We start from the raw sequence: 19782 nt of genomic DNA on the forward strand, positions 1-19782 counted from the left end.
AATAAGTATATACATTACCTCTATTTTGAACCTAAAAATAAATTAGTAGTCAATTAAAATTAATTAACATTTCTTTGCTTAAGTGTTTTGAACTACTCTTACGTTGGTTGAATTATATTTTAACAGTCGAGAAGAATTAAAATGAGCAGCAGGGGAAAGATAACATTAAGGCTCAATTTATAAAAGAATTATGAAAGTGTATAGCAATTTTGAAACAAAGTAAAAAAGGTGGAAAAAATATTTACACACACATAACTTACATTTAAAAATTGTGAAGAGAAAAATAAGAGATAATGGTAACAGAATTTAAATAGTATCATAATATTTACATGGAAAATTATAGAAATAGGTATTTGGCTAACAAAAAAACAAAGCAAAAGAAAACCATTTCCTGTTTTTGCTGGAAACTTTTCATGAGAAAAACCATTAATCTTCCAGCTTATAAAATAAACATTCAGCAACATTTTAAAACTTGAATTCATAACTGTAGAATAAATAAAACACACAGAGAAATTTGATGAACAAATCAGACTAATATTGTGTCACTTTTAATGATCGTTTTACCATTATTTCTCCTGTTACTTATTTTATATAACCCATAGGTAGGTTTTTGTAAGTAATCTCAATTATTGTTTGGAATAATAAAGTATTTAAATTAAAAACATTGTACCAGCAAAGAAAAAAGGAAGTTTTTTATTCTTGATAGTGTCCATAATAGCAGCATAATATTTATAATAATGTTTCTATAGTGTACTCAAAATACTCTGTTTTAAAATTTAAGTATGCTTTTCTGACTAACACTTTTCTGAATGACTTAGTAAGCAGCAGTGAAAAGAACGTCTAAAATAAATTTAGCGTAAAAAGTATAAAATAAGTCAGAAGCAAAAAATCGTATGAAACAAATACTTGAAACTATACGAGAGTGCATGCAAACTAGAAATAAAATTATATATAGTCTTCACATAAAAAATAATTAGTTGAACTGGGATCTAATTTTATTTCTTTGTAAATTGAGTTAGAACATTAGAAGCCAGTTCTAGCTTCATAGTTTAAAAATTGCACTGGCAATATTATTAAAAAAAGTTTTCAAATCTGTGATAACCTTGCTTCATAACATGGGCTGGCCCGTTATGATTAATGGAGATTGCTATATACACAACAAATCAACAAAACAAAATAGAAACAGTCTTTTTTTTCTATTTGGTCTTTGGTTTTTTAAAAATGTTTTCTCCACCACCAGACTATTGTTTTTCTATCTCCATTTTGTAAATGAGAAACCTAAGAATCAGAGAGATCAAGCATAAAGTAAGCATTATAGTAATGCTTATATTTTAGCTGCAATTAAACACTCATACCTTTGAACTTTATAAGCTATTACATTTTTGTTATAAAAAGTTTCATTTATTTTACTCAGTCATTTCTACTGCTGTTGTTTCAGTAAATCATTTTTTGTCCATTCATATATTCAGTATTCAATGGAAACATTTACCTGTATAAATATTATATGTTTTAATGGTATAAGATATAAATTAATATTTTTGCTGTGCATTTTATTTTTCATATTCATACAGTTTGTCTGTTAAAAAAGTCATATGTGAAGAAAATTTTAATTTTTTATTGATAAACATTTGAAGATTTTGCAACTATTAGGTATATTTCATTGAATGACAAACTAATGAAGATTCCAAACATACTCGTATAATACCCTTGTCTTCTCTTCTGACTGGTTTTATTACAGTCTGTGTTGACTCCTACCCATTAGTAAAACACTCAGTGTATTTTGTGTACTAAATTATATTAATATATTAATAATAAGCATTTATTATTAAAAATACCTCTAAGTAGTTAGGAATTTTCAAATTATAAATCAAACTTCACTTTGGATAATAGATCAAAATTAAAGTTAATATTTAAATCCAGTGACCAATTTCACCCATGTTTTTATTATCCCATTTTCAGATGTCATGAAATTTTTCTTTGCATTTTATTATCTGCCTCCTAATTCTCCTAAATAAATAAACCAAGTAAAAACTCTAAATGTATATATAAACTAATAAAACAATGTTTATGGGTTCATGGCATCCAAAGAGTGTAAGTGGTTCATAATGATAAATCACTACATTATATTCTTTCATAAAATATATTTTGTATATTAAAACAATTTATATACCCATAGACATATTTAGAAACAAGGTCTTGCTCTGTCACTCATGCTGGAGTACAGTGGTTTGATCATTGCTCACTGAAGCCTTGAACTCCTGGGCTCAAGTCATCCTCCTACCTCAGCCTCTCAAGTTGCTGGGACTACAGTAGTATGCCCCTGCACCTGGCATGCAGTTAATTTTTTGATTTTTTTTTTTTTTTTGTAGAAACAGAGTCTTAAAATGTTGGCCAGCTTGATCTTGAACTCCTGGCCTCAAGCCATCCTCCCATCTCAGCCTCTCAAAGTGCTGGGACTACAGGCATGAGCCACTGCTGCCAGCCTGAACTGTATATTTTAAAGTGAATAAATAAATTTAAACTAAGATAGTAATTAAAATTGTACATAGAAAAATGGGAGTGGGTGCTTAAATCTTTAAATCCGTACTCATAATACAACTTAGAGCATTTTGGGGGAAAGTTTCAATGCATAAACCTTACCATACTCACTTATTGATGAGATACATTTCTACCAATCTGCAGATAATTGCCATCTTATAACCATATTGTCAAAAAATAAATTACATATATGTCTAAGTTATAGTGATTTTCTGATGAGACTCAGTATAATTAATTACTGATTTTATATAGGTTCCCATGATTATAGTAAGTAAATCACTTGGAAAATCAGGTACTAAAATAACAACAAAGTTTAACAAAGAAACATAAGTTAACATCAAGTACAACCAAAAAAAGTTGGAAAAGCTATAATAATTTCAAGAGGAAAATTTTTGACATAAGAAATAGAATAAAAATAAAATGATTATACTTTTCCCGAGTGATACTGTTATCATCACAATTAATTGCTTTATTAAATAAAGTTTTTCTTTTCTGAATTCCACAAACTCCTCTGCAGATTTTTTACATCTTTTCACAATAATTATCCAATTTGTAAATATTCATTTCTCCAAAGTGAATTTCATATGTAAGTAAATCAATACTGATAAATTATTTTTATCTTAACAAAGGAGTTTTTAAGGTACCACTATAGTTAAGAGATAAGTGGAGAACATAAAAGCCAAGCATCCTTTGGGGTAGTTTATTGTAACAACCTTATTTTATGATAATGCTACCGAAAGAGGTTAAGCGTCTCAAATGATACCAAAGAATTGGTGAATGTTTTGTTTCTAATTTTTAAAAAAGATTTTATTTTTTACAGTAGTTTTTGATTCACAGTAAAATTGAGAGGAAGGTACAGAGCACCTGTACTTCCAGATATGCATAGCTTCTCCCATTATCAACAACCCCTACCAGATTGTTATATTTGTTATAACTCATGAGCCAACATTGACACATCATTATTATTCAATTTCTATAGCACACATTAGGGTTCAATCTTGGGGTTGTGTATTGCATGGGTTTAGATAAATGTAAAATGACCTGTATCCATTATTACAGTATCATACGGAATGGTTTCATGCCCTAAAACTCCTGTCTTCTGCCTATTCATTCTTCCCTCCCACCTAACTACTGGCAAACACTATTTTTTTATTGTCCGTACAGTTTTGCCTTTTCCACAATGCCATAGAATTAGAACTATACAGTATATAAGCATTTTTTAATTAGTTTCTTTCACTTAGTAATAAGCATTTAAATTTCTTCCATGTTTTTTCATTTCTTCTTAGTAACAGCTTATCTTTCTTTATCTGCTTGCTTTTATTCTATATGTGTCTTTATATTTAAGGTGAGTTTCTTGTAGACAACATATAGTTATCCTGTTTTTTAATCACTTTGATAATCTGTATCTTTTAATTGGTGCACTTAGACCATTGGTATTCAAAGTGATTATTGATATAGTTGGATTAGTATGTACCATATTTGTTTCTGTTTTCTATTTTTTGCCCTTTTCCTTTGCTTCTATTTTTGTCTTCTATTCTTTTTCTGCCTTGTTTGATTTTAAATAAGCATTTTATATGATTCTATTTTCTCTCCCCTAGCATATCACTTATATAGTTTTTTAAACCCTTTAGTGGTTGCTCTAGAGTTTGAGAAACTAATTTACAACTAGCACAATTTCACTTTCACTTAAGAATATACTGTTTCATAGATAATTATCTTATAATGAAAAGATAACAGTAATTTATCCCTCATGTCCTTTGTATCATTGCTGTCATTCTTTCCACATATATGTAAGCATACATATTATATGTCTATATATATTTGATACATACGTAAGCATACATAATTGAATATTGTGGTTATTACTTTGAACAAAATGTTATCTGTTAAGTCAATTGAAAATAAGAAAAATAAAAGTTTCAGTTTGGCTTCATTTATTCCTTCTTTGATCCTTTTCCTTTCTTTATGTATAGCCAAGTTTCTGACCTATATTATTTTACTTCTCACTTAAGAATTTCTTTTTACATTTCTTGCAAGGCAAGTCTACTGACAGCACATTTTTTCAATTTTTATTTGTATAAAAAAAGCTTTTATTTCTCCTTCACTTTTAAAAGATACTTTTGTGGAGTACTAAATTCTAGGTTTAGTTTTTTTGTTCTCAAAACTTTATATATTTTACTCCACTCCTCCTCTGCATAGTTTCTGAGAAGTTGAATGTAATTCTTATATTTGCTTTTCTGTAGTTTGAAAATAATATAACTAGTTGTAAATTTTTTGGCATTTAACCTGGTTCTCTGCTGTTCTCTAAATTTCTTGATTCTGTGGTTTGATGGTTTGACATGAATCTGGAAAAATTCTGTCATTATTGTATTAAATACTTCATGTGTTTCTTTCTCTTCTTCTCATATTCCCATTAGATATATCTTACACCTCTATTATTATTTGTCACTCAGTTCTTGGATATTTTATTCTCTCTTTTTTTAATCTTTGTACTTTTTTCTTTCCTATTTTGGAAGTTTCTATTTGGTTATCCTCAAATGGAGAGATTCTTTCCTCAGTTGTGTCTAGTCTACTAAAGGCATTCTTCATTTTGGGTACCATGCTTGTCATCTCTAACATCTTTATTTCTTGGTTCCTTCTTTTTTATTAATTCATTTGTATTTGGTTCTTTGTTAAGATTTTCATTTCTTTGCACGAATTGCTCATCTTTTCTTGCATGATATGTACTTATTCTCATTATATCCTTTAGCATATTAATCATAGTTGCTTTAAATTACCAGTCTTATAATTCTGACATCCCTGCCATGCCTAGTTCTGGTGCTTACTCTGTGTCTTCAAGCTGTGTGGTATTTTTTTTTTTTTTTCCTTTTGGTGTGCCTTGTCATTTTTCTTGATAGCTGTACGTGATGTACTGAATAAAAGGAACTGCTATATTTAATAGGTCTTCAGTAATGTGGTTGTAAGGTGATCTAGATGAAAAGCATTCTTTAGTCCTGTGATTTGGTCTTAGTCTGTTAGTGGAACTATGCCTGTGGACTATTGAGAGGTGACAGCATGCTGGCAGTCCTCACAGCCCTCCCTTGCTCTCCGCACCTCCTCTGCCTGGGCTCCCACTTTGGCGGCACTTGAGGAGCCCTTCAGCCCACCCCTGCACTGTGGGAGCCCCTTTCTGGCCCGGCCAAGGCGGGAGCCGGTTCCGTCAGCTTGCAGGGAGGTGTGGAGGGAGAGGCGCGAGCGGGAACCGGGGCTGCCTGGCGCTTACGGGCCGGCTGGAGTTCCGGGTGGGCGTGGGCTTGGCGGGCCCCCACACTCAGAGCAGCCGGTCGGCCCTGCCGGCCCCGGGGCAATGAGGGGCTTAGCACTCAGGCCAGCGGCTGCAGAGGGTGTACTGGGTCCCCCAGCAGTGCCGACCCACCGGCACTGCGCTCGATTTCTCACCGGACCTTAGCTGCCTTCCCGCGGGGCAGGGCTCGGGACCTGCAGCCCGCCATGCCTGAGCCTCCCACCCCCTCCATGGGCTCCTGTGCGGCCGGAGCCTCCACGACGAGCGCCACACCCTGTTCCACAGCACCCAGTCCCATCAACCACCCAAGGGCTGAGGAGTGCGAGCGCACGCGCACAGCGCGAGACTGGCAGGCAGCTCCACCTGCAGCCCCGGTGCGGGATCCACTTGGTGTAGCCAGCTGGGCTCCTGAGTCTGGTGGAGATGCGGAGAACCTTTATGTGTAGCTCAGGGATTGTAAATACACCAATCAGCACCCTGTGTCTAGCTCAGGTTCTGTGAATGCACCAATCGACACTCTCTATCTAGCTACTCTGGTGAGGCCTTGGAAAACTTTTATGTCTAGCTCAGGGATTGTGGACACACCAATCAGCACCCTGTGTCTAGCTCGAGGTTTGTGGATGCACCAACTGACACTCTTGTGTCTGGCTGCTCTGGTGGGGCCTTGGAGAATCTTTGTGTCCATACTCTGTATCTAACTGATCTGATGGGGACATGGAGAACTTTTATGTCTAGCTCAGGGATGGTAAACGCACCAATCAGCGCCCTGTCAGAACAGACCACTGGGCTCTACCAATCAGCAGGACGTGGGTGGGGCCAGATAAGAGAATAAAAGCAGGCTGCCCGAGCCAGCAGTGGTAACAGGCTCAGGTCCCATTCCGGACTGTGGAAGCTTTGTTCTTTTGCTCTCTGGGTCCACACTGCTTTTTTATGAGCTGTAACCCTCAATGCGAACGTCTGCAGCTTCACTCCTGAGCCAGCGAGACCACGAACCCACCAGAAGGAAGAAACTCCGAACACATCCGAACATCAGAAGGAACAAACTCCGGACACGCCGCCTTTAGAACTGTAACACTCACCGCGAGGGTCCGCGGCGTCATTCTTGAAGTCAGTGAGACCAAGAACCCACCAATTCCGGACACACTATGAACATCACATGTGCTTCTCAGTTTTTATCTGTCCCCTTAGGTGGGACAGGATGATGGAATGAACTACAGTTAGGTATTTTCCTTATTCCACATGGAAAGCTAGAGGGGCTGGAAATTTTTTTTTTCCCCAGGTTACTTAGGCTCTGATAAAACTTCAGCAGGCTAGGCTCCCTTAAATGGTTACTCCTGAGAGCAGGCCTTGCTAAGAAGAAAATGCTCTGGTGTATTTCAAAGTGGTTCGTTTTTCTTTCTCCCTGACAAAAGCATGAAGATATTTTTTTTTTTTCCCAGGAATTTACTGTGAGGCCCTGGTCAAACTCCTGGAGGTAAAATTCATGAAACTGTAGGAACTGCGTTGGCTGGGTTCCCTGGAATAACTCTGGTTCACAACTTAGCTTCCGGCAATTCATCAATTACAGCGCAGGTTTTCCAGTGCCAGCACTGATTCCGGCAGAGGTTTCTGCTCTTGAGTTTCTCCTCTGGTAGGTTGTGATTCTCTGTATCTGTTTGTTTCTTCAGTGTTGGGGCAACAATTTGCCCTGTGACCTCAATTCTCTTACAGATTTAAGAATTGTTGATTTTTCAGTTTGTTTAGCTTTTTAAGTGTTAGGATGGAGTGTCGATATCCAGGATGCTTACATTCACATCCAGAAAGTGGAAATCTTGTTTCTAATGTTGAAAGATTTTGTGTTGAATAAATAACTAGCACTTTATAGAAAAAAAGTACTAAATAATTACAATACAAGTTTCCTAGAACGAGGTAGCAAGGCCCATCTTTTTCTCCATGCAAATTGGAAACCACTGATGTGAAAACTGTTTTGTGTTCAAACTTTGTACTTCTAATGTTTAATCATATTCACAGCAGGTTTGGTAATTGACACTTTAATGCTACATATTTGCATCCTGCGTGATTATAGTAAATCCAATATATATTTCATTTTTCAAAGGCTAAGAGTCTCCAAATGATCAGAGATCAGAAAATTCAGTCTACTTTTGTGATATACTTCAGTATATACATGCTCAATTTGTTATTAACATTTAAATAAAAATATTACTGCTTATATTTTATACATCTATTAAATTTTAAGCAGCAAGTAAATACTGTAACAAAAATCAGGCATATTTTTATATTTTGAAAATATTTGATATTTGGGTGTAATAAGTTGAATGCTTCATAAATTAAATTTGGAGGAGGTTGAGATGGTATATTTTCATTTACTCTTTTTTTCTTTGAGTCCTTGTAATTTACATAAAGGCCAGTACTTGTGAAAGTATTGTTCAAGGAAAATAAGCAAATGCATTCACCTGAGTAACAAATAACTGTTGGCAGTAAATACTGGTAACTATATAAGGATGTTGATACACTGGGTAGCATAAGAAATGTTGTCTTTATAAAATATTCTTATATTTCTGGGAAAATACTTTTGTTTTTTATGTTTTATTTTAATTTTAAATGTGGAGATTGAATTAGTGAACCTCATTGTTTGGTACACTGCTACTGGTTTATTTCAGTTTTTACTCTTGTTTAACTTTATACCTTCATTCCTTCTGGCTATTTCGTTTTTTCTTTCTTTTTTACTTTTTTATTTCTTTTTTATTTTATTTTATTTCCTTCCTCCTAAAAGCAAACAGTTTAATGAAATAAATCTATGCAAATAAATATGTGTATATGGATGAAAACAAGGGTAATATTTCACTCAGACAAACGCATTTGGATAATTTGAAGGAAATTCAATATGCCTTGCTCATTTTTTTTTCAAATTGTGAGATAAATAAACCTATTTCATAATATTTGTCCCACCCTTTTTAGAAGCTTACTGGAAAATGGTATAATCTTTTTTGTGGGAACACTTTTTTTAAAGGAATTATGAAATCCAGTGTATAAAATGGTGTCTTAGAGTGGTGCTGTGTAATAAACTTTTCACAAATGATAGGAATCTCTGTAATAAACAGTAGCTACTTGCCACATGTGGGTACAGAATACTCAGAATCTGAATAGTTTGAAACCTGAGTTTATAATTTGTTTAATTTCATTTGAACTTACATAGCCACAGTTGAATACTGCAGACTTAGAATGTGGGTTTTCTTAGATATACCCATGTATTTCTCAAATTTACTTTTTGAAGAGATGTCATTTACAGAAGGAAAGATATAATATAAAATGTTAATTTAAATATCAGAAATTCTGCAGGATGTAATGTGCTGTGATAGGAAACTAGTAAGAGGAAGAGTTTGAGGAGATAAATAGATTGCTGATTTTCTTAGAGTATACACAATAACAGATTTTCAGTAAAACTTATTTTGTATACTTCTTCATAGTCAATTAATATCTGAGTTGTTCAGTATTCTATTTGACTAAGAAAGCATTTACACATACACAGAGACATCGACTACAAAATATACTTACAATATGCTTGAAATTTGTTGAAAATTTTAATGTATTTGACTCAGTCAGAGAAAGACCAGTTTTACTTCCTATACAGAAAAGAATATGCATGTCTATGCAAACTATCAAATCCCATCAGATGTAATATTTGTATCTGCTACAAGAACCTGAAAAGTCTTTTCTGACTACCCTAAATCTTATGCCAAGAGAAATAATTAGTAGAATTGCTTTAAATAAACATCAGCATGATTGGTTTTGAAAAACACAGTATCAACTAGGTAAAAATAAGCTGAAAAATTGGGCTTTTGTATTTTGGGGAAAGTTATTAAAATATATTTAGCTGAGTTATTAATATATGGGAATTCCACTTTTCTAATACTTCTTATGAAATAGTATTTATTATGTAAATATTTATCTTCCCTACCTATCTACCTTTTATTTACCTGGCTCTCAGCTCAAAATATTTTTAAAATAATTTCTGTGCCCTCAATATTTAGCTCCCACTGAAAAGTGAGAACATGCTGTATTTGGTTTTCTGTTTTCATGTTAATTTGCTTAGGATAATGGCCATCTGATGCATCCATGCAGCTGCCTATGGGACATGATTTCTTTCTATAGTTGCATAGTATTTTATGGTATATATGTATTTTATTTATCCAATCCACCATTGTTGGGCACCTAGGTTGATTTCATGTCTTTGCTATTGTGAATAGTGCAGTGATAAACATAAGCATACATGTATTTTTGTACAATGGTTTATTTTAATTTGAGTATATACCAAGTAATGGGAATGCTGGGTTGAATGGATAGTTCTGTTTTAAGTTCTTTGAGAAATCTCCAAGCTGTTTTCCACAGAGGCTGAACCAATTTATATTCACATCAACAGTGTATAAGCATTCCCTTTTCTCCAGAGACCTGCCAGCATTTGTTGTTTTTAACTTTTTAATAATAGCCTTTCTGACTGATGTGAGATATCTCATTGTGGTTTCGACTTGCATTTTCTGATGATTAGTGATGATGAGCATTTATGCATGTTTCTGGGCCATTTGTATGCCTTCTTTTGAGAAGTATCTGTTCATATCCTTTGCACATTTTTTATAAAGTTACTTCTTTTATGATTGTTGATTTAATTCTTTATAGATTTTAGCTATTATAAGTTTATTGGATGCATAGCTTGCAAAATACTTTCTCCTATTCTGTAAGTTGTCTGTTTGCTCTGTTGATACTTCCTTTTGCTATGCAGGAGATCTTTAGTTTAATTGGGTCCCATTTGTCAGTTTTTGGTTTTATTGCAATTGCTTTTGAGAACTCAGTCATAAATTCTTTGCCAAGCACAATGTCCAGAAGTGGTTTTTTATCTAAATTTTTTTTATAGTTTGAGGACTTACCTTTAAATCTTTAATCCATCTTGAGTTAACTTTTGTGTATGGTGAAGGTAGTGTTCCAATTTCATTCTTCTGTATACAACTAGCCAGTTATCCCAGCACCATGTATTGAATAGGGATTACTTTCTCTATTGCTTGTTTTTGTCAATCTTGTTGAAGATCAAATTGTTGTAGGTGGGCAGTCTTATTTCTGCATTCTGTGTTCTGTTCCACTGGTCTATGTGTCTATTTTTGTGCCAGCACCATCTTGTTTTGATTACTGTAGTCTTACAGGATAGTGTGATGCCTCCAGCTGTGTTCGTTTTGCTTAGAATTTCTTTGGCTATTTGAGCACTTTTTTGGTTCTAAATGAACTTTAGAATAGTTTTCCAATTCCATAAAAAAATAACATTGGTAGTTTAATAGACATACCATTGAATCTATACATTGCTTTGGGCAGTATGGCCATTTAACGATATTGATTCTTCCAATCCATAAACATGCAGTGGTTTTCCATATACTTGGGTTGACTTTGATTTCTTTTAGCAGTGTTTTGTAGCTCTCCCTGCAGAGTTTTTTTTTTTTAATTCTTTGGTTTGAATTTCCTAAGTATTTCATTTTTTTGCAGATATTGTAAATGAGATTGTGTTTCTGATTTGACTCTCGGCTAGAATGTTATTAGTGTATAGAAAATGCTACTGATATTTATACCTTGACATTATACCCTGAAATTTCACTGAAGTCATTTATCCATTTTAGAAACCTCTTGGGGAGAGTCTTTAGGGCTTCCTAGATATAGAATCATGTCATCAGCAAGGAGAGAGAATTTGACTTCTTTCTTCATATTTGGAAGCCTTTTATTTTTTTCTCTTGCCTGACTGCTCTGGCTAGCACTATCAGTAGAATGCTGAATAGGAGTAGTGAGAGTGGGTATCCTTTTCTTGTCTCAGTCCTTACATGCAAGAGTCCCAGCTTTTGCTCATTCAGTATGATATTGGATGTGTGTTTATCATAAAGAGCTATTATTTTGAGGTATGTTCCTTAGATGTCTAGTTTTTGAGGGTTTTTATCATGAAGAGATGTTATATTTTTATCAAAAGCTTTCTCTAAATCTGTTGAGATGATCATATAGTTTTTATTTTTAACTCTTTTTTGTGGTGAATCACAGTTATTGATTTGTATATGTTGAATCTACCCGGCATCTCAGGTATAAAGCCTACTTGATCAATCTGAATTAAATTTTTGATGTGCTGCTGGATTCAGTCTGCTAGTATTTTTTTAGGCTTTTTCATGTATGTTCATTGATATTGATCTGAAGTTTTCTTTTATCTTTGTGTTTCTGCCTGGTTTTGATATTAGACTAGTGCTGACTTCATAGATTGAGGTAGGGAGGAGTCCCTCCTTCTAGATTCTTTGGAATAGTTTCGGTAGGATTGGTACCACTTCTTTGTATATTTGGTAGAATTTGGCTGTGAATTCCCAGGCTTTTCTTGGTTGGTAGGATTTTTATTGTTCTCCCAGTTTTGAAACTTGATATTGGTCTTTGTTTTAATTTGTTCCTGATTCTATATTGGGAGTTTGTGTGTTTCCGGCAATTTATCCATTTCCTCCAGATTTTCTGGTTTGTTTGCATAGAGGTGTTTATAATAGCCTCTGAGGATCTTTTGTATTTCTGTGGGATCAGTTATAATGTCATTTTTGTCATTTCTGATTGTGCTTATTTGGATTTTTTTTTATTTTTTATTTGTTAATTTAGCTAGCAGTCTGTGAATCTTGTTTGTCCTTTCAAATAACCACTTTTTGGTTTCATTGATCTTTTGTATGGACTTTTTAATTTCAATTTTGTTTCTTCTGATAGCTTCAGGGTTGGTTTGTTATTTTTTTCTGGTTTCTCTAGGTGTGATGTTAGATTGTTAATATGAGATTTTTTCAATTTCTTACTGAAGGTGTTTTCCTTTTAACACTCCTTTAGCTGCATTCTGAATATTTTTATAAATTGTATCTTTATATTCATTAATTTCAAAGAACCTTTTTATTTCTGCTATAATTTTGTTATTCACCAAAAAAAAATTCAGAAGTATTTAGATTTCATGCATTTTTGCAGTTTTGAGGTATCTTCTTGGTATTTATTTCTACTTTTATTGCACAGTTTTCCAAAAATATCCTTGATATGATTTTGATTTTTTTGAATTTAATGAGACTTGCTTTATGACCAAACATGTGGTCTATCTTACAGTATGTTCCATGTGCAAATGGGTAGAATGTATAGTCTGTGGTTGTGTGGAGTATTTACTAGAGGGCTCAGATTCAATTGATTGAATGTTAAATTTAAGTTGAGAATTTCTTTGTTATTTTTCTGACTCAGTGATCTGTTTAATGCTGTCAGTTGGGTGCTGAAGTCCCCCACTATGACTGTGTAGCTGTCTAAGTCTTTCTGTAGGTAAAGAATAACTTTCATGAATCTGGGTGCTGAATGTTGGGTGTGTATATATTTAGGATAGTTAAGACATCTTGTGAATTGAACCCTTTATTATTACATAATATTCTTCCCTGCCCTTCTTGATTGTTGTTGATTGAAAGTCTGTTTTACCTGATAATAGAATAAGAACTTCTGCTCATTTTTGTTTTCGGTTTCCATGGTAGATCTCTCTCGATCCCTTTTTTTGAGCCAATGGATATTGTTACATGTCAGATGGATATCTTGAAGACAGCAGACAATTGAGTCTTGTCTTTTTATCTAGATTGCCACTCTATGCCATTTAACTGGGGTATTTAGGCCATTTACCTTCAGGATTGGTGTTGGTATATGAGATTTTGATCCTGTCATCTTGTTGTTAGCTGGTTGTTTTGTCAATTGGATAGTGTAGTTATTTTATAGTGTCCGTTTTTGTTATAGCAGGTATCATTCTTTTGTTTCCATGTTTGGTACTCCCTTAACCTCTTATAAGGCTGGTCTAGTGGTAATGAATTCCCTTAATATATGCTTGTCTAGACGTTTTATTTTGTCTTCACTTATTAATCTTAGTTTGGCAGAATTTGAAAATTATTGGTTAGATTATTTTTTCTTTAAGAGTGCTGAGAACAGAGTCCTAATCTCCCTCCTCTGGTTTGTCGGTCTTCTGCTGAGAGGTCTGCTGCTAGCCTGATGGTGTACCTTTGTAGGTGACCTGATTCCTCTCTCTAGTTGCCTTTGATTTTTTCTTTCATGTTGATTTTTGTGAATCTGATCACTATGTACCTTCAGGATGGTCTTCTTATATTGTTTCTCACAGGAGTTCTCTGTATTTCTGGAATTTTCATGTCAAACTCTTCAGTGAGATTGGAAAAATTTCCATGGATTATAGTCCAAAAGTGTTTTTCAAGTTAATTACCCTCTCTCCTTCTCTCTCTGGAATGCCAATGCGTTGTGGGTTTTGTCTCTTTACATAATCTCATATTTGTGAGAGGTTTATTTATTTTTAAATTCTTTTTAAAATTTTTTGTCTTACCAAGTTGATTTGAAGAACTAGTCTTAAGCTCTGAGATCTTTTCTTCACTTTGGTCTATTCTCCTGTTAATGCTTCTGACTGTATTATGAATTTCCTGTAGTTAATATTTCAATCCAGAAGTTCAGTTTGGTCCTTTTTTAAATGGCTATTTCACCTTTCAGCTCTAGGATCATTTTAGTGGATTCCTTGGATAACTTGGATTGTGTTACAACTTTTTACTGAATTTTTATTAGCTTCTTTGACACCTAGATTCTGAATTATTTGTTCGTCATTTCAATAATTTCAATCTGGTTAAGAACCATTGCTGGGAAGCTGGTGCACTTGTTCAGAGGTAAAGAGACATTTGACTTTTTGAATTGTCAGCGTTCTTGTGCTCATCCCTTTTCATCTGAGAAGACTAGTGCTCCCTTTACTGTGATGTAAGTCAAATATAGTCAGTTGGCTTCATTTTTGTGTGCTTTCAGTGGGCCAAGGCTCTGTAGAGAATTTTCCTTGTAACTGGATTCTTGACCTGGTTTAAACAGGTGATTATTTATTGGCCGAATTTTTTGTTGTAATTTGGGATGCAATCCAGGAGATGGCGCTTAAGTGTAATGGCCGGCAGATAGGCTCTTACATTGCCTCATGCCTCTTTTGTATTTCCTTTTTTTTTTGTTTTTTTTGACGGAGTCTCGCTGTCTCCCAGGCTAGGCTGTAGACTGCAGTGGCGCGATCTCGGCTCACTGCAAGCTCCGCCCCCCAGGTTCACGCCATTCTCCTGCCTCAGCCTCCGGAGTAGCTGAGACTACAGGTGCCCGCCACCACGCCCGGCTGATTTTTTTTTTTTTTCTTTTTTTGTATTTTTAGTAGAGACGGGGTTTCACTGTGTTCACCAGGATGGTCTCGATCTCCTGACCTCGTGATCCGCCCGCCTCGGCCTCCCAAAGTGCTGGGATTACAGGCATGGCTCTTTTGTATTTCAGAGCATTAGAGACAGTGTTCTGTGGTGGTGCCTGGGGGGCTCTGACCCCCCACCAGGTCTGCTCCTGGGCCTTGGAGGAGCCCCTTCCAATCACTGGCACTGCACCCACATCTCCTTTGTTAGCCGTTCCAGGCCATGAGGCTCCCTTTAGCAGAGGCCAACTAGCGAACAGGCTATAACCTTCCTAGAGCAGCCCTGTGGAGGGAGGCATACCCTGCTCCTGCACCTGCCCATTTTACCCCTCTCAGTGTTCAGAAAGTGGGAGCTCCTCCTCAACTTGAGCATTGGCAACAGATCTCCCCTTGGCACTCCTGAGCCACCTGCTACAGCCCTTGGGCGCTGGGACCAGCCTACCAGATCCACCTCCAGTCCTTTGGGGTTGGACTCTGGCTGCACTGTGGGATCTAAAGTGCTCCTCAGCTGCTGCCAACAAAGCACCCACGCTGTGCAGTGGTGGTTGTGCTGTGCACATGCTCCTGTGGGAGTGGCCGGGCAGTGGTCTTGGGAGGGGCTGGCAGTCAGGAGGGCCTGAAGAACAGAGGTGTCCCTGTCCCACTGGAAAGTCGGCCCTGCTGTCTTTTGGTCTGACAGTCAGTGGGATTGGAGCTGCTCAGGAAGATGGGGAGCCTTGGGGGATAGGCATCTTTGGCCACATTTCACTGTAACTTCCACATGCACAAAAGCCCTTGGGCTCCATGAAACTTGGAACTCTGCCTCTGCCTCCCCTACAGGCAGATCCCCTAGCCAGTTGAAATATCTTGGGAGGAGGACATGGAATTTCCTATAGCTAGAGTCCCAGAGATCTGTGGTGAGTGGGCTGCCCTGCGATCCCTTCTCTCACTCTTTCCCTAGGGTCAGGGCTGGGAACTAGCCCTGACGTTTAGCAACGTCATGCAGAGTTCCTGGCTTCCTCCCTCTTCAGCCTCAGTGTCTGCATTGCCTCTGTATGGACTCTCAGTTTTTCACTCTGAAGATCTGTTCAAAGTATGTTGATTTACTCGATATTCGTGTTTCTCTCCGTGAGAGCAGCACTTCCTGGCTGGGTCTAGTTGGCCATTTTGTCTCTCTCCCTAACAATATTTTTTGGAGCATCTGAGTGAGTCCTTGAAACAATGTTGAAAACACTTTCTCTAAGCAAATCACCTACGAGAAGTTCTATAGCTGCGGATGGGGTTGGGAGAAGGCAGGGAGACTACACTTACTTGATTAAAGTCAGAGTGCCAGGAATTTATTCCCTTTTTTGAGTACCCAAAGCATTAATTCATCATTTCTTCATGTAACTAATATCCCTCGACTGAGAATATATTAAATAAGATAAATTGCCATAGATATTAGGCAATATAATTAAGGGAGCTTTGGTCTTTGCCTTAAGGAGTTCAACCTACTAGAGAATATTACTATAAAAATGGATGAAAGGTCGGGCAATGCACATAGACACCATGTGTGCAGTGGTGGCTAGTAGACAGAGTAATGAGCTCTGCTCATTAGAGCAGGATGGGAGTGGTGAGGAGAAAGAGACTAATTGAAGTGGTGCTTGAGAACTGAGTAAAAAATAGTTAAATTGACTAATAATATTACAAGTAGAGGAAAATGTTTTCTAAAAGACATCTTGAATGCACAGTGTTGTGTTTAATGATCTGTCCATAGGTCACAATGTAAAGCATAAAAGAAGACAGGAATAGGTGGGTGGTACTTGAAGGTAATCACTCTGAAGTGACTAGTAGCAGTTATGATGACATGTTAAAGGTTTCTGAGTGTTCTCTTCAAATGATATGAACCCATTGGGTAATTTTAATCAACTTATTATTTTATGAGACTTGGGTTCTGGAAATATTGTTCTTGGTGGTTTTATGGGTGGTGAGAATGAGGGCTTTGTTAGGTCCTATGGGAAGAATGAATGGCCAGTTGGGAATAAAATCATTGTGGTGGCAGGAACAAGAATATAAGGAGTCTAAATTAAAGCATTAGCAATGTTGTGGTGAACGGATGCAGTCAACAATAACAAAAAATCAATTCATAATATTCTCCTGTCTCTCTCACTCTCCTTCTCCCCTTCTCTTTCCAAAACATTACAGAAAAACCCAGCAGGATTATTGACTTTTAAAAAGTTCCCATTATTTTGAATTCCTTCCACTGTCTTGGTAGAACAATAAGGATTTCGACATAAACACAATTTTCAAGAATCTCATATTAGTTCATTAACTATAATGCCACAAAAATTCTGTTAAGTTATAAACATCCCAACAGTAATCAGACTTTCCTTTCAAATTTCAATTAATTTTTGCAATTGCATGTTTAATCTATTTCTATCAAGGTGATATCTACTATCTTGTTCAGCTCAGTAAAAAGACCACTACACATCATCAGGGTAGCCAAATTATATTTTGCCACAATTTCTTAGTAGTTCTAGAAAATATCCTATTAATTTGCTATACTTTATGTTAATATCTGTATAAATTATGATTGCCACAATTTCCCAAAATGGGTTTCCACAATGTGTCAGATAACATCTTTCTGATTTTCTTGAGCCATATTTCGTTCTTTATTCCTTATTTTTTTCTTTATAGCTATTAAGAAAACCCATTTGTCATTATGTGTATCAGTATAGTAAAACTATAAAAAGTTGTTTCCTCGTTATTACTAGATAAGAAATATTATCTGCCTGGCATGATGGTACATACCTGTTATCCCAGCTACTCTGGAGGCTGAGATGGGAGGATCATTTTAGTTGAGGAGTTTCAGATCAGCGTGGACAACATAGCAAGACCCTGTCTCAAAAAAAAAAAAGAGGAAAGAGACAAAGAAAGACAGAAGAAAGAAAGAGAAAGGAAGGAAGGAAGGGCTGGGTGCGGTTGCTCACGCCTGTAATCCCAGCACTTTGGGAGGCCGAGGTGGGCAGATCACAAGGTCAGGAGATCGAGACCATCCTGGCTAACACCGTGAAACCGCATCTCTACTAAAAATACAAAAAATTAGCTGGGCATGGTGGCGGGCGCCTGTAGTCCCAGATACTCGGGAGGCTGAGGCAGGAGAATGGTGTGAACCTGGGAAGCGCAGCTTGCCGTGAGCCGAGATCCCACCACTGCCCTCCAGCCTGGGGGACAGAGCGAGACTCCGTCTCAAAAAGAAAAAAAAGAAAAGAAAAGAAGAAAGACATAAAGAGAGAGAGAAAGAAAGAAAGAAAAAGAAAAAAGAAAAGAAAAGAAAGAAAAGAGAAAGAGAGAAAGAGAAGGAAGGAAGGTTCTTTATATTCTAAATTAAATGGATTAAATGGAAATTACTTTTTTAAAATCCAAGTTCCTTCTAAACAATCTTAAATTGTGCATTTGCTTTTACCAATTTCTGCTCTCCAAAGTCTGTAGGAAGGAACTAGCATTTATTTGGTACTTCACAAACATATCACACACTGATATGGTTTGGCTGTGTCCCTACTCAGATCCCATCTTGAATTATAGCTCCCATAATTCCCTCATGTTGTGGGAAGGACCCGGTTGGAGATAATTGAATCATGGGGGCTGTTCCCCTAAACTGTTCTTATGGTACTGAATAAGTCTCATGAGATCTGATGGTTTTATAAGGGGAATCTCCTTTTGCTTTGCTCTAATTCTCTTTTCTTGTCTGCCACCATGTGACACATGCCTCTTGCCTTCTGCCATGATTATGAGGCCTCCCTAGCCACATGGAACTGTGAGTCCACTAAACCTCTTTCTTTTTTCAATTGCCGAGTCTCAGGTATGTCTTTATCAACAGTGTAAAAATGGGCTAATACAGTCAGTGAACAGTTAAATCTAAGAATAACAGGTTTGTCTCTGAAATACCTTTAAAGTCCCTGTGTGAAGTGAGTGGCCATTTATTAACAGACTTGCAGAATCCATCCAGAAACCATACATATTGTCTTTATTTTGCAGATATCAAAACTAAATTAGAGCACTAAACAACTAGACCTAATGACAAGTTTAGTCACTGTCAAAGAATTCCTGCCTGAATCTAAATTCAGTGCATTTTCTATTACACTCCAGTGCTATCACTTGGTATATATCTGTTGGTTTCAGTCAGGATGTGGACGATTTATGGTTACACTGATTTGAAGTGTGGATCACTCAGAAGCACCTTATATTTGGGGTAGTTTGTGGGGTTTTTTTTTTCTATCCAATTTCATTCTTGATGGAAAATATTTAACAAGGAAAAGCAAAAAGCAAAATATAATATCTTAAATATATTCAAAGTGGAAATAGATAACTGGACAAGTAAAAATTAGCAGATGAAATGTTTAAAGTTAAATTATAGCACAAGATAAAATGATTAGTGTTGTGATTTGGTAAGCATTTCATTTGGCCAATGCTCTTTAAATAGGGAACAGTTCCCAGGAAGGTGAGAGCTCAAGTGATATTGGAAAAAAGTATATTGAGAAATTATTAGGTGACAGTATTAAAAGATGGGTTTCAAAGTGAGTAGAGTTTAACATTAGTTTAGTAATAAATTTTACAAGATTTGACATGCCAAAATGCTCTGTTATTAAGAATAGAATACTAGATTCCCAGAAACTTGAGGGAACATTATGGTCCTAGTATGACTAATCAGGTTCACATCTGTAATTCATCTCTTACTGTTAAT

This window comes from Symphalangus syndactylus, chromosome 19 (genome assembly GCF_028878055.3).
Source record: "Symphalangus syndactylus isolate Jambi chromosome 19, NHGRI_mSymSyn1-v2.1_pri, whole genome shotgun sequence".
NCBI classification, from domain to species: Eukaryota; Metazoa; Chordata; class Mammalia; order Primates; family Hylobatidae; genus Symphalangus; species Symphalangus syndactylus.